Here is a 17,258-nt window from a genome sequence, read left to right as displayed (position 1 = left end):
GAAACTGAAGACATTAAGATTATTTTTGAAACTGGATTTTGCAAATTATTTCCATGACAGAAAAGAATTTTATATAGAATGGGAAACAAAGTCCACATGCGCTCATCTGAAGAAAAAAAATCAATCCAGTGCCTTTGAGAAAGATAAAATCTCAGGCAAACAAAAATTATACTAGGAAACATTGACATTGCTGACTTTTACTACCCACTTAATTCTTTCTATTCAGTCTCAAAAATTCTATCTCAGAGCTTATTTTGTTTTGCAACTATATCTCTGTGAATCCAAAATAAAGTGGCTTTGGAGTTCAAGAAAATCTCCAAAGTGGATTATAATGTCTGCACAGAAAAACACATTTGCATAACAAAGTATCTATCTTGCTATAATCCTAGTTAAGAAGGAATTTTTTTTCTTGGACAGTGGTTCAGAAAGTTATACTGTCAAAATATAATCAGAGTTGGATTCTTTTTTTCAAGTTTAGTAACTGCATGCAAACAGATTTCAGAGGAATTTCCTAAATGAGCAAAAGGCAACAGCATCATGGAAAGAATTTCCAGCTTAGAGATATAGATACCATAGCTTCTACAAAAGTAACTAATGGCAAAGTAAACATCTTCAAGCTGTCAGTAAATGTACCTTGGAGGATTCTGAAGGATTCTAAAAGGTTTTAAAGATTAGGTGTCGTAAGTTAGGTATCATAATTTTTCTCCTTTGTCATTTAAAAAGTAGTATTTATCCAAGCTATTTGCCTACTTTATACAAACTCCACTTCCAGATTTCTCTGAAAAAACTGTTAAGTACGCAAGACAGGAGCAATTCTGTTTCATCTTGTTTTGCTCAGCTTACTTCAGTCTTCAAATTTGTTTCAAATAATCCAAGAAAATATTCAATTTTATGGCTCAATTCTATGGCTCATTTCCACCACTTAATTGTTTTATGATTGGTCTATAAATATTTAGAACTTGATTCAGTTGCTTGCCCAGAAATCTATAGTGCCACCTCAAACACCTGGAGATAACAGGAGACTTCACATAGAAATGGCAAATATATCAGAGCTTACAGGAGGAGATCAATTCCCTTTGGAGCCTCAGCTGAGGGTTGATGATACTGTGGCTTGTGTAGTACTAGTCATATATGTGTGGGCAACAGATTTCAAGTGCAAAGGGGTATGGCAGATGTGCCAACCTCCTCTCACACTCTCTGCTCTGGGCCTTGAATTGAAGATAAAGGTTTAATTTCTCTCCATAACATAGGTGCTTGCATGACCTTGAAAGAAGACACTTCCTCCTACATTTCCTTAACTCCTCACGGATTCAGGAGAGGCGAACAGTATTCTTTTGTCATCTGTCTTGTAAGCCTGCATTCCCAAAAGCATTTAGACAAGAAAATTCTATATACATTTCAGTGGAAGGTTAAGTGTCCTATAAGAAACTAAACACCTTAAGTCAGAATTTAGTGCAGCTCTGATGATAATGCTGTGTATAAGCACCAAAAGTCTTGTCAATCTGTCAATTCACCCTGCACATATACCATATGGCATGACAATCATGAGAGCAAAAAGGCTTCCTTAGCTCACTGTTCTACATTTTCCTCTCTCAGAAATCTATCTTTGTGGATCCAGACCACTGTATTTATATAGTGTTCTTGATCTTGACCAGGGGAAGTATACACAGAGAAAATTTAAATCATAGTTAAAAGGCTAAATTCTACCATAAGTTCATGGATTTGTGAACTGAAGAGAAAACACAAGAAGGTTATGAGCCTAGCAGAAAGCAAAATGAATGCACTCTTAGGGTCAAAACAGCTCTTTTATCCTATTAACAGAGACCAACACAATTTTTATATATGGGATACACTCAGTTAGAGACTGCAGGGAACATTGCCTGTTCCTGCTAGTCTCAGCAAATGTGTACCCTTTGGCCCAGCTGGCCCTCATTCACTTTAGTCCAAACTAGCCACTTAGTTTGCTGTCTGAGGTAAGTAGGATACAGCACTCCCTAGAGTGCCTAGTCTGCCCTGCAATTCCAACAAAGCAAGTACACATGGCAAGCACAGGCTACACACTTAAGAGTCTCTAAATAAAATATGCATGGGGTGGGGTTCCCCCCATATGATCTCCGTGAATCAAGTGGTTCTCTGTCTGGGATTGCACCATGCAGGTGCTGTGCGTCAGACAACAATCTAGATAGCGCTTTTGTCTTCCCAGTCTTCTGGTGTAGAGTGGGACTGCATTAAAGAATACATTTACAATATATTTAAAACCTGATTTCAAAAACCAATTTAGCTAGCTATCTCGCTACTAACAAAGCAAAAACACTTAAAAGCAAGGAAATGAATAGACGCGATCACACACTGTCCACTGTTACTTCAGAAATTAATGCATATATCTCATCAAGTGTAATGAAATGCATATTTCATTATAATACAGTGACCTTACTACTGACCTACAGAAAGGTGGGTATTATTATATGGGATGTTTTGTTATCTTGATTTCTATAGCAGAATATTTTCTTGAAAGGAAAGCTGTTACATGGACAACACTAGCAGCTAATTATGTATTGACAGCAAAATGCCACAGTAAGGTACTTGTAGTACATTAAGAAACTGTATATTCTCAAGCAAGGGCAGAAGAATTGTTCCAGTTCACCCAAGATTTATGGATGGGTTCTGCCTACTGGGTTTAATTGTCTCACATAGACGTTACGATCAATATTTGAAATGCCCTTGCCTGGTCCTAGCAAGATGACTCCGATTACCTAAATTACCTGCCTATTGTGTCTACACTCAAAATAACATCTGCAGAAATAAATTTAAAAAACTAGGAAACCCTGCAGAGTGAATCAGAGTTTGCTGCAAGCTTTCTCCTCCTCAACCTTCAAGAAAAAAGTTGAAACCAGTTTCATTAATTTTAAAATGTTATCACTTGTGTTGTGATAATTGGAGCACTGTGAGGTCTAGCTCAGTATGTTTAAGTAAGACCTTTTAGACATTTATCAAAGTCCTGGGCACAGGGTGAGCAATGCTAGCATTGGAAAGAACTCGGATGCTTACAGGACTCAATCATGTATTTTGACAAACAGTTTGTTTAATTACATTTTGTGTTTATTTTTCATAAGGGTTATGCTGTATGTACTTCACGGTTACTGGTGTATATATATAATATTTCACATATATATTTTACTTTGTTTACAGTTCAAGTGTTGTTTTGCAATGAACTGTTTCTCTCTGCTTGAGGTAAGAGTAATACAGGAGCACTGAAGCTGGTACAAATACCTGTAGCTTAACTAAATTTGGGAACATTGTGTGTATTTATGTGCACATAAAACCAGGTCAAACTTGTTTGTTTATTCTTTAAGCAGAACCAATTTTAGATATTTCCAAACTATTCTTTTATTTGCTCTTAATTGCTTGAGATTTCAGAATGGATGACAGCTGCTGGCCTTGCTGTTTTACCTAATAACAATGAGGAGACTTAAAATACTGGTTTAGTTTATGTATCTGGCATTTTAGAAGGCAGAAAATTTCCTTTTATTTATTACTTTATTTAGATAAAGAATTGACATACATCTTTGCTTCTTTTCTTTATTCCTTTAGACAGATGAAATAATAAAGTTTGGCAAACATTTTTGTTTATCAGTATTATAAATATTACTCCTGTTGTGGCAACATTTGAAGTATATAGTTATATGAAAGCCCTCCAGCCCTAGCTGCTAAAATATATGCTAAAATACAATCCCTGCTGCCAGAAGAATCCTATGACCTGAAGATAGAAGGGTGAGAAAGAAGGGTTAGTGTTGCCTCATTTTAGCAGAGTGCTCCCTATCTGTACAGGACAGAGTACAAGTGAAATGGCTTGATCTTTGCAGTCCTTTTTACCTTCTAGTTTTCATTTTCATGTCAAGGTATCTACAGCTGAATTGTGATATGAGGGGTGGAAAAATGTGGGCATGAGTTACTAATAATCTTTAATGCATACGAGTGGGAAAGTACTAGGGGAGTGAGAGGGAGGAAGGAGGAAGGAAGAGACAGAGAGTATAAGGTGGAGAGACCCTAGAAGAATAAGGAAGCACTTGACTGAAATACTGCTTGGTGAGCAACAGCACATAGTTTCACTGCAGCTTTAAAACATAACATAACCTTGGAGGTACCACAACTGTTGCTAACATTGTGCAGCATGTCAGTCCCATTGTCCACCATCTTTATATTCTCCTCCTTCCAGTCCTGGTGACACTCATTCTGCATCTTTTCCCTGACTCATTCCCAGATTTCACTTTTACCTAACTTTTTGTCTGGACTGTTCATAATATCTTCATTTTAAATGCTCCTCTGTATTAAAAGTCTCTTCTTATACAATTTCTGTCCTCTTTTTTTCTATGATAATTTCAAGCCAATTTCTTCACAATTCTCATTATCCAGTTCATGACAATGTTTGCTTTTGTTGTTTCTTTGTTTCTAAAACTTAATAACTAAACCCTGATTCTGATCTCATGTCCACATGAACAGATCCAGATGAGAAAAATTGCAGTCAATCTGGTTTTTGTCTTTCTACTAATCTGTTACCTCTGACAAAAAGTTGGAATTTGTTCTCCTAAATTCAAAAGAATATGACAATATCACTGTACCTAAACCAAATGATAGTTCTCCCTCTGATCCCAGTTCAGCAAAGCCCTTGCACCATTCCTAACATTTAACCTGAGCATAAATCTCATTAAAATCAAGCACATGCTTAAGGCTCTGAAATAGACTCTCCTAGCAACAGACATCTGTAACAAGTTAGAAACATTTAACCATCCATAACTATCTTTCTGCACTGTGCTCCTGCTTCTATTGCTGCATTATCAATCTTCATTCCTGTCTCTTTGTGCCTGGACAGAAATTGCTTTGGTTCTTGAAAATCTAACTCACTCAAATTTATTCCTATCCCCATCCCTTCCTCCTTTCTGTGCATGTAGAAATCTTTCCTTTCTATCAGTAAGCCTCATTGAAAAGCAAACCAAATACACATCTTCTGTGCGTCACAGTGACTTTGAGCCCTCTTTCCTTTGTCATCTATAACTTTTTACCCTAGAAATTCCCCTTCACCCCACTAAAAAATGTGGGTGGTGCATGGTTTTCAACTTTTCAGTTTCATATTATTCAGCAAGATACTGCGTGGATCAGTCTCCAAAGTACAAGCTTTAAAACCATGACAATTTTCTAAATATTTGTTTGCAATTTTTTTAACCTCTTTTTCTCCTGGATTGATTTCTATTGTAATCAGCAGCCTTCTTAGACACATTAAACTGGCCTCGATAATATTTTTTTCCTCACCAGATTCTTTTTATAAAGCCTCAAGCTGTGATTTGTTTCTCTCGATAAACTGTATCCCATAACTGGTATTTCATGTCATCTCCAAAAGGGTTTGCTAGCATCAGTAACTCAAATTTTCTTTAATCTCTATGAATGCTCCAAAATCCATTTACACCAAGGCTAGTGATTAATTTTCAACCTTTTCCATATGAATCATCCCTCCTACTCAATTACTATCCACAATTCAACTTATGTTAATGGCATATTTGAAATTCTGGGCAGATGGTTTTAACCTGGGGGTGCATTTTTCCAAGTTTTACATGGTGATTGATGCCTTAGATTTCATGATGAACAGGATCAGGGTGCAGGACATGGATGCAGGAGCTGGACCTGAAGCCAGCAGTTCAGCGCCATCTCTTTAGTTGTAAGACAGTAGAAAGTTTCCATTCTTTGATTTCTAGGATCTTCCACCTTAATGTACACATGGCACAATGGCAGAATGAGATGTTTATGTTACTGCAGTTAATAAGAAAATTTACTCAAAAGTTTAAGAAAAAAAAAAAGACAGTGGCAGTCATAACACAGGACTTGGCGGGGGGAGGGTGTGTTAATAATTTAGGCTCAGATCCTTCAAAATATTTAGCATCTTAATTTTCAATTACAATCAGTAAAATCACTCCATAGAATGAACATGTGTAAATACCATTTAATTCTGGACCTTTGATCTTTTGGAGGCCTTTTTACTTGCCTCCAGAGAGGTCAGTGAAACTAATGGAATAATTAACATCAACCATTTTAAGTCAGGACTGAAATGAAGAACCTCAGATTTCCCAGCTGCATGGTATTAAAAAGATGTGAATCCCTTTCATCTAAATATAGCTCTCCCTCCACCATCTTCGTATGTAAAATTCAGAAGCTTAGCTCCACAACTGGTATCAGTGTGATGCTTTTGCCAAGCCACTTTCAGAAAAAGCCATCAGAAATTGTTGCTAAATGTCATTTTCAGTATCAGCATTGCAGCTTCTGTCCACTGCAGATTAAAAGTCTCTTTCAAGCAGCACTTTGAATTAAGTAAATCACAGTAGCACTCCAGCTACACCATAATCTCTACTGGAACACTTTCCTGGCATATTTAAACTACAAATGTATTTCCATCAGCACCACAGAAGCCAGGAGACTGTGAAACCTCTTTGCTACAACAAGGATCCAGAGGAGAATGAAAGCTTTTAATTTTTAGCAGTCCCTTTATGGAATACAGTATTACTGTGGCAGAGACATTTTCCTCTTAGGGCTACGGCTAGGCAAATCCAAGTTGGTACTAAAATAAACTTTTATTCTTCGTATTGTGTGTTCACTTTTACTCAGTTTGATTGAAAAATTTCTTCTTTGTGGAATATGTTGCTAAAAATGTCTGAAGTAATATTTTTTGACAATTAATGTCATTGCAGTAATTCATTTTATACATTAATGAAGAGAAAACTAGTAATAATTATCTGTATTTTTAAAATATTAGAAATTGGGAAGCATTTAAACTGAAATTAGCACATTTCATTGGCTAATTGGGTTTTTTCATTTACAACTGCATACAACAATATATTGCCTCCTTTGTACCTTTATAGCACAGAGTTTGGTGATGGAAATGCTCTATTTAAAGTACAAAGTAGGCACTGTTGTGAGGACATACACATGGACACAAAAGATCAAGTGTTATTGCCAGTACTCATACCCCCAGCTTCAGGCAGTTGCTGCTACCATTCTACATCGTAAATGTAGAGAGACAAGCAACTCATGAAATATTCATGCCTTTGGCAGGCTAAGTCACCCTTTGCAGGTGACTAACTTGCTCCATGGGGCAGTTTTATACAGATATTTAATCATTTAAGCCCATAACCTAACAGGCATTTAAGCCCCTACCTTCCATTGCAATAAATTTAATAAGGGCACCTTCATCCATCTGCCAGTGTCTGGCGTGACTTTGAAAGTAAAAAGGTACCTAGTGTAGGATCTAACTCATCTAACTTCAGGTGTCTCTGATATGAGTATCTATAGCTGATCTAGGCGTACAAATTCTGATTGCAACAAATGGATAAAATTAATCACTAAACTCAGTGAAGATTTCAGAGTGATTCCTCTGATCAAATGTAGAGATTTGGTCTAAAGAAAGGTGTATGCACCTACAGCAGTGACATGGGAAGTCAGCAGAGATGAACCCATACCCATAATTTGAATCAAATTTCACATAGAATTTACCTTCCAGCTAACCAATACACTTTCAGATGCATATTTAGGCATCTGCATACCATTAAGAAATTGGCCCTCATGGCTCAGTTGTACTCCCAGTGGAAAACTCCTCTGTTTCAATGGAAGTTGGGTCAGACTGATGGCAGTTCACACTAAGAAGTTGTAAGTACCAGTCAGTCTGTATGGTTATGCCCATAGTAAGTCCCATCATACAAACATGCAGAGAAGCAATATTTGAGGTGAAATTAAGATGCATTTGCTTTTTGGCCTTCTCAAATACAAGATTTAATAAAGCAGAGCCTGATTTTGTCTTACTTCTGCTTCTAGACGGGAGTGACTTTATGGCTACCTGGAAGCATTCTCATTAATGCATTGCAGAGTTTCTCTGTATTACTTGTCTTCTGCATCAATTTTTCATCTGCAGTATATTCACAGAACCCTTTACCTGTGCCCTTGAAGAGTCATCTTCTTCAAATGGCTGAACTGATTTCATTACACAAAGTAGACCAGTAAAATATTTTTGGGAAATGAAACTACATATTCCCCTTTTCAAACTATTCCTTATATATCTAATGCCTGATCCATCACTGAGTGAGAAAACAGCATGCTAGCACCATGATTATGGAAGTGAGTATCCCTTTGAAAAATTCTACATCATGAAACCATATGAGATTGGCTAATTGTGGAAAAAAAAACAGGCTAGAAATACAATACCCATTTTTTACTAGAAGTTATCTAGTGCCTGTATTGGGTATATTATATGTTCTCTATCATTCAAATTCTTTATCATAAAATTGTCTGGATTTCTCAAAAATGTACAGTGCCTTTATTTGATGTTGCAGTCCTGATGTACCTATTACTTGGTGAAATTATGTTTTGCATTATAAGAAGTCAGGAATGTGTGACAACTGCAGTCCTTTCTGCCATTAATATTTAAAGATTTTTTCATTTTGAACTTGAACCATAGCTCAGTGAATTTAGTGGGAATTTTGTCTTCAGTTTCAAAGGGCACCTCTCTACAAACTGTTTATAAAACTCACTTTTCAGGACTCCTGATGGCTGAGACAGAAAAAGAGGTTTCCTTTCACCCTTAGAAATGGGATTTGCTTAGTGGAACAGAGGCCTTCTATCTGCATAGGTATGAATTTTGCACAGACAGCTTTCAGGATTGCTGCCTGCTAAGCTGAGTAAAACAGTGCTGTGTAGTTTTTTCAGTGGAAAATGTGCTAAAAGTTAAAAATAAAATCACAGTAAACTTCATTTCTGGATATTATATTAGTATTGTACATTTACAGTTAAACAAGTAGGGAAGTATTTCATATAATCACATATGAAGACCACTTTCTCGTCATCCTGAGCTGAGAGATGTCTTACAAAAGATGTGAAGACTGGTTTAGAAAAGCAAGAAGGATTTGGCCTTTAAATTTATTTGGGTTTCTTGGAAGGGAAATGTAAAATGTAGTTAATTATGATTGTTTCTCATTATGTTACTCATTAATAAATAACTTTTTTCCCATGAAAGGTCCCTATTTTGCTGAGAAAGGCATGTACTCTATTTACATCTAAATTATGGTGTTGAATCCTGTATAGGGCTTACCTCAAATTTTATTCGCCACACGACCTCCCTAGGTTTCTCAGGTTGGTACATTCAAGATTAATGAGACACTGCCTTTCTATTAGGAACCTATTTAAGAATACATATATAATTATTGTGAATAATTATGGGACTTAATATAATATGACCCTTTTATCAATACAAGTTAACTAAATGGTATCTGATTTACCCCAGCAAAAGGTCTCCAAGGAGGACGTATTTTATGGTTGTTGTTCTGCTAGTGACAGTAAGTCAGATCACACACAGAAAGGGCCAAAATTTCAAATGACAGTTTTCCGTTTTGGGAGACACTATCTACACATACACTTGTGCATTTGGACCTGAGTTGATAGTAGTAAACAACAGATACAAATGACAGCTTTATGCATGCTATTCATTTTCTAGGTACAGCAGTTGCCCACACAAGTGGACATGTTCAAATGTGGCCTTGCAAATAATGAGAAAGCAGCAGAGTTTACCTGGTATCCTTCATAGTTCCCATAGGTAGCTTTCTGTTTTGTCTGAATACAAAGGGCCAGATTCAGTTTGCGCACACAGTCAAATGGAGTGTTACTGTGGGAGCACTCTCATGAATTTTAATGAGATTAGTTTCTGAGTACAGTGCTATTCCGTAAGCATAAAAGTGACCATACCTGGGCCAACAACATTGCTGTAGGCTGTCCCACTGTATAATTCCATATAGATTATCTAATTTTTATGACCTGGGATTGGGATTTATATTTTTTATTATTATTTTATTTTAGAAGCTTTCACATGCAATCACATCAGAGGGATTTTTACTTTCTCTGGAGATTCAAAGGAATCAGATTTCTGGATCTTCTCTCAGTTCTTAGAGGGACAGAGGTAATGCTTGCACTTTACTGGCAGCCCTAGCACAGACAATATTTGGGCCATGCAATGTTTTAATTTCATCTCCTTTGGCCTTCTCTTGCTCCTACTGCCATACATGACAACATTGCTCTTTGTCTCAGTGAAAGCCAGACCTCAGCTGTGAGAGGATTCCAAGGCGTCTTTCTGCCTGAAGAGTTCGGCAAAATTGTGCCCCTAAAGACAGAAAGCCAATAGTGCAATCGGTGTTCAAGGAACTTGAAGGGATACAGAAATTAAAGAAAAAGGAAAAAGTTAGATGATGCCAAGAAGTTACATTTCACCTACTTAAACATTATCTAATATACTGCTATTCCTATATATATTGTCTAATTATCACATGGTTTTACTTCTTGGGTATCCTTTCCCTACTGTCTGCATGAAATATTCTCACTTTCCATACGCTTAACCCCCAGTTATACTTCTCGTGTTATTAAATTCAAACCAGCTCTTGTTCTGATCACCAAGAAGAAGGGTAATAATATGTGCAAAATAAATGCAGCCAAGTTACAAGTATGTCTCACATATCACCCATAAGCATATCTTACATACCACCGTACAAAACAGATTTGTCACTCCAAGCCACTCCACTCTGAACACAGCTATAGCACTTGTTAAATCACAACTCCAAAAGTGACAAAAACCTGGAAGTATAAGGGCCCTTAGACACAAAACACTGAGGAATTATGGCAATATTATAATGAGCAGGTAATACAGAATTCATTTACAGTGAATTATAAAGGGTCTAAATAATTTGGGTTTTAACAGTCTTCTTACCTCCGCCTTTTTGGATGCATTCAAGGCTACCAATGCGTTGAATTACAATAATCCAATCTGAGGAGGTCATGAGAACATGAATCTAATGAATCTAGGCTAATAATTACATCTCATTTAATTACCTCTGAGATAAAGCAGGAGCTGTAATTTTTTATAATTGATGTTGCTGAAATCTTTGTACCTTTTAAGTGTATTAGTTGTAAAACTGCCATGTTAATGTTGAAGCTGATAAAAATGTCACAAAGTAAAGCAAAGATAATGGAACAAGAGAGTGTCTAAATGTCAAATAAATAGAAATGTATTGATTGATAGATACTTTACTTGCCTTTATGCTGCACATGAGCTCTGCAGTAGATATACAACATGTGTGAGGAAGTGAAGCAGGAGCTCCTGACTGAAATACTGTCAAGGCTTTGTTTGGTCAGATTTTCTCAATGTGAGTCTAATTTTCCACACTTCCCTGAGGCTGTTATCATGAAAGCCAATGCAATAGACTAAAAACTTGATGGGGGAATCAGCATTATTAGACAGACATCCAGGTTTAAATATTGGATAGCTTCAGGTCCCAAACCTGGTAAATTTGTAATTACATGGCAACTATATTCAGGTAAATTGCTGTATTGAAGTTTTGTATCTGCCACTTGGAATTTTAAAAATAGTCCTTTTAACAATTGAAAAGAAAATACCTGGCTTGATAGTGTTCTTTTTTTCATACAGAGCATTGATTACTCTTCCTCTGTGGACAGATCCTGCACCTCTGCAGCCAATGAGAGTTTTACAATCAATGAGAGTTTAACTTCATTGGGAATTGAAGTAAGTTCTCTGTGTCTGATGGACCTTGAAATTAACACAACTTCTTTATATTTTTGCTTTTGTTCTAGTGCTCTAGGCATCAGCACAGGTTTCAAGAATATGTTTCCAGACGAGTCATTCTCCCCCTGCTGGACCTTGAACAGGAGAGGACAAACAGAGCTGAAGGTAAGTCCCACACAGACAGGATAGTTTGTTATGCATCTTTGGTTGGTTGGACTTTGAAAGCCATGTTTGCCTTTGTCAATAATTTAGTATCCCTTCATTCCTCATGTCTTAGTCAATATCTTGGTGATCAGGGATATGGCTCATGAATCCAAAGGACACTATGTGAGTCTTACAGAGCTCAACTCTCAGAGCAGCAGCTCAGAGAGCACCAGCCCTCTTCCTACACCTTAGCTTAGGTCTTCTCCCCATGACAGTGCTGTCCAGGCACCAGGGAAGAAGGGAAAGTTTTGGGGAGAGCCATGAAGGTCTGCATTGAGGTCTAATGCAGCTACCCTGCTTAAGATGTATAGGTCTATTCATCTGCATAACAAGGGCAATAATGAGTAATTTTTCTACCTTACTTTAGGTTAAAAATTCTTTGAAATTATCTCTGCCTGAAGAGAATCATCCTGCTGCCCTTTCAAATGAAAAGCTAAAGTATACACACACTATCTTGAATAAAAATATCCACTCAAAATCAGACCTGACCATATATTCATTAGTGGAATATTAAATATTACTACATTCTTTGTGAAACCATTTTAAAACCACAGCAGCAGTTTGTAAGTCTGACTTCATCATAGTAGTTTCTTTTTTCCTGACATTTTTTGAATTATATTCATTGTACAAATTCATTTAGGCACCCATAAGAGAAAAGACAAAGTTTCTCCCTACAGTCCAACATGCAGCTGATAGTCATTCAGACTTTTGTTACTTTACACAAAGTTTAGCTGCAAAACTCCCCTTATCTCAACAAAAGTTGAGAAACGTTGATTCAGAAATGTAATGTAGACATGGGCAAACAGGGCTCTGGTGTCACATATTATAAAAAATCCTAACTTCTAGAAAATACAGCAGTTAAGGAGGGAAGAAGGAATAAACTGTTTTTCTTCTACTTCTTTGATCTTTGATTATACCCATGACAACAACCAGATATAGAAAAAAAAACAACCAAAGAACTCCAAGGTCATCCTTAAGGGATAAAGCATAAAAAGGGAGAGGATTATGCACTTTCATCCCTCTTAGCAGATTGTTGTGACACAGCAGTTTTTAAAACTATGATAATAGCAATAGAAATCATACAGGCTCCTTACCTGCTTTAATAATCTCATATAATTGATCTAAAAAGTGACATTCAAAGTGTTATTTAGATCCACCAGCTAGCTGGTTACAATCTAACGCTTCAAAATACTATTTTTATTTTAGTGTACTGATGAATTAGTTGGTGTAATTTCGGTTATGGTGACATGATTTTGAAAAACCAGAGGACACATGGGTCTCATAGGAACTTCAAATAAAGCAACAATGATGTTTGTAGCCCCTACATGACATGATTACACTTGTTTTTCTTTTTTAGAGTTCACCATATATCTGCTGTCTTTAAACACCTTGGAACAGATCTTCTGTTTACTAATAATTTAAGACTTTCTTAAGAAGAAGAAAACAAACTACAAAATCAACACAGAAACAAGCCTCCCCTAAGTGAAGGGTCTCTCCACAAATGTTTGAACATTCCATTCCATTCAAATATCTCAGCCACTTCAAAGTGCACTGTTAGCTAGACAAGAGCATTTTTTTCTTCCAAAACATATGAGCATCTTCATAACATTTCCTAGAACAGGAAGAAAGTCAAATAAGATAAGCCAAGAAAGAAGTTGATGAGGGAAAGGAGAGGAGAAGGGAGGAAATAGTGCAGAGACAGAAGCTCTAAGTAAAAGATAAGCATACTGATAATGCTGGTCTCTCAAGACCAGTCCTACCTACCATCTATACCGTTCACCTGCAGGTACAGACTTACTTTAATCTCCAGAGCATACATAAGTGGAAAAGTTAATGGAGTTCATGAAACAGCAAAGCCACCCTCTCCAGCCAGAAAGGCTGGAGCTAAGCACCTTCCAGGTCTATCTACCAGCAGAGAGTTCAGATATAATTCTTGCAGCCTCTTTAGGAGATGTCTATCTCAACTAACTCAATGTAGACACCAACCGAGCTAAGCCTCCTAGTTCATGGAAAGAAATTAGTGTATCACAGGCAGGAATTATCTGACCTAGTTTACATTACTAATTTAAAATCAAATTAATTGTATGTTGGAAGCTTGTTGTGTCTTATATTGGTTTTAGACGAAAACCCTTAGAAGAGCTGCTAGCTTTGGTGTTGGCATGTCTACGTTTGGTCAAATGAATCCATCTAGACTATATACCTGAATCCAAGGCACAGCTTGGCTTTTGGATGCTTATAGAGACAGAAAATTAATGGTTCCGTATGTCTAACATGCTCTCTCAATCTGTTCCTCAGTTACGTTTAATGTTCCATGATGCAGAAAGTGACTAAAGAGCAGCAGTTAACCATGACTGGAGTTAATTGTCTAAATATCTTTCTAAAATATATTTAAGCTTATAATTTATAGAAGTATAAAACCTATGTGTGAAATGTCATAATGATCACTAATCTTGCAAATAGTAGGAGAATTGTTGCATCATGTCTAGCTATTGAGTTATTGAGGAGGATAAAAGATGCAAGCAAGGAAGTTAGGAATAGACAAAGATTTAGACACAAACAGCAAATTGAGAAAAATGTTCCTAAACCAAACTGTTGCCCTGTAATATGAGCATTGTATCCCTGCCTTGCATTTCACCAGCATTGGGTGTTGTGAACAACATTCATAATAAATTTGTCAAAAAGGTTTTCTATCTGTAACTTCCACAGTTGTTATCTTGATTTCATGCACCAAGATGTGGGTTGTCTCCTTTATCTTATTCATCATTTTCAATACTTACCACATTTGCTTTTGCTTTTAGCCTAGGAAGGTTCATCTTATCCTAAGCTAGATATCTAAACCAGACAGATAACCTAAGTCAATTTTTCATCAGTTATTATAAAGAGAGGCAAGGATTGTAACTCAGGTTTTATGGTCTGCTTTGCAGATAGATAAAGAGGGTTTTGATGAAGACCAATGAATTTGAATCCTAAATTTTTCAGTACCAAAATAAAATCTTTCCAATGTTAGCATCAATAGTTTTAAATGGTTAACTTGTGCTCAAAAGGAAAATTGTTACATGAAGTGATACATAACCATTCTATCTTTACACCTGTATCTTGCTGTCTACAAATGTTTGAAGATATTAAGTACATACAAACTTTCCTGGAGAGGAAAGTTTTCCTGGATCATGGCCTTAACAATCATAGAATCACAGAATCATAGAATGGTTTGTGTTGGATGCGTCTTTAAAGATCAACCACTTCTAACTCTCTTGCCATAGGCAGGGAGACCTTCCACTAGATGAAATTGCTTAAAGTCCCATACAGCCTGGCCTTGAACACCTCCAGGGATGGAGCTTCCACAACTTCTTTGGTCAACCTTTTTCAGTGTCTCACCACACTTACAATAAAATGTTTCTTGCTAATGTCTAATATAAATTACCTTTTTTCACCTTAATACAGTTTATTTTCCATGTGCCTCAGCAGAGTTTTCAGGAGGATCTGCTCCATGATCTTGCTGGGCACAGAGGTGAGACTGACCAGCCTGTTGTTCTCCAGATCTTCCCTTTTTTCTTTTTTAAAAATGAGGGTTATGTTTCCCCCTTTCCAGTCAGTGAGAACCTCACCAGACTGCCATGATTTCTCAAATGTGATGGATAGTGACTTAGAAATTCCGTCTGCCAGTTTCCTCAGGACTCACAGATGCACCTCATCAGATCCCATGGACTTGTGCGCCTTCAGGTTCCTTGGATGGTCTCCCACCTGATCATCTCCTACAGTGGGCAGTTCTTTGTTCTCCTTTGCCTTCTGCAGTGTGCGTGGTGTGGCTTGAGCCCTTGCTGGTGAAGACTGAGGCAAAACAGTCCTTGAGTACCTCAACCTTCCTCATATCCTGGGTAAGCAGGTCTCCCATTTCCTTCCAGAGAGGGCCCATATTCTCCCCATTCTTCCTTTTACCAACAATGTACTTACAGAAGCTTTTTCTGTTGTCCTTTACATCCTTAGCTGTATTTAATTCCATCACAGCTTTAGCTTTTGTAACCTTATCCCTGGCTGCTCAGACAATTTCTTTGTATTACTCCCAGGCTACCTGCCCTTGCTTCTACTCTCTGTAGGCTTCCTTTTTGAGTTTAAATTTGCCCAGGGGTTCCTTGTTCATCCATGCAGGCCTCCTGGCACTTTTGCCTGACTTCCTTTTTGTTGTGATGCATCGTTTCAGCTTGGAGGAGACTGAATATTAATCAGCTTTCTTGGGCCCTTCTACTCTCCAGGGCATTATCCCACAGTAACCTCCCAAGCAGATCCTTGAAGAGGCCAAAGTCTGCTCTCCTGAAGTTCAGGGTAGTGAGTTTTCTGCGTGTCCTCCTTGCTGCCCTAGGGATCTTGAACTCCATCATTTCATGGTCACTGTAGCCAAGGCTTCCCTTGAACTTCACACTCCCCACCAGCCCTTCCTTGTTGCTGACAACAAGGTCTAGCATAGCACCCCTCCTTGTCAATTTTTCTATCATTTGGAGAAGGAAATTATCGTGAACAATTTCCAGGAACCTGCTGTATTTCTTGTGTCCTTCTATGTTGTCTCTCCAACAGGTATCTGGGTGGTTGAAATCCTCTGTGAGGATCAGGGCTTGTGAATGCAAGGCTGTGCCTGTCTGTCAATAGAGGAACTCATTAGCTTGCTCTTCATGGTCTGGTGGCCTGTACCCCTACTATAACATCACCTCTTCCTGCCTTCCCTCTCATCCTGACTAATAAACACTCAGTCAGCTCCTCATCTATCCTCTAGAGAAGCTCCATGCACTCCAGCTAGTCATTGACATAGAAGGCAATAACCCCTCCTCATCTGCCTTGCCTGTCCTTCCTGAAAAGCTCATATCCCTCCATCCCAACACTCCAGTCATAGGGTCTATCCTACCAGGTCTTCATGATGCCAATGTAATCATAACCTTGTATACATGTGCACATCTCTAACTCCTCTTGTTTATTCCCCATGCTACATGCATTTGCATAGAGGCACTTAAGTTTGGCCCCTTGTGAAGCTGTCTTATGGGCTGGAGATTCCTTTTGTTGCTCTTCAGGTGCTCTCCTGCTGCCCTGTGTTCCTTCTCCAGGCTCTGAGCATCTATTGCTGGCACTGGCATCAAATTGGAAAGAGTGAGATGGATTGAGGTTCCTCTCCCCTGATCTGATGAAAAAATCACCTGTCCCCCGGTGTCCCTTACTGCTTTTCCTAGTGCTCTGTAATCCCTCTTGATACCCCTCAAGTTGCTCCTAGCTATACCATTGCTGCCCATGTGATAAAACAGCAGTGGATAACAGCCAGTGGGTTTTAGAAGGCATGGTAACCTCTTGGTTATATCCTTGGTACAAACCTCCAGTAGGCCACACACCTCTCCGGAGAATGGATTGGTTTGGCAAATGGGTTCTTCCAAAAGAGAGTCTTCCACTCTGTCACCCATAAATTACACAGTAAAGA

Source organism: Phaenicophaeus curvirostris, chromosome 1 (assembly GCF_032191515.1).
Source record: "Phaenicophaeus curvirostris isolate KB17595 chromosome 1, BPBGC_Pcur_1.0, whole genome shotgun sequence".
NCBI classification, from domain to species: Eukaryota; Metazoa; Chordata; class Aves; order Cuculiformes; family Cuculidae; genus Phaenicophaeus; species Phaenicophaeus curvirostris.
This window is presented reverse-complemented; position numbering follows the sequence as displayed.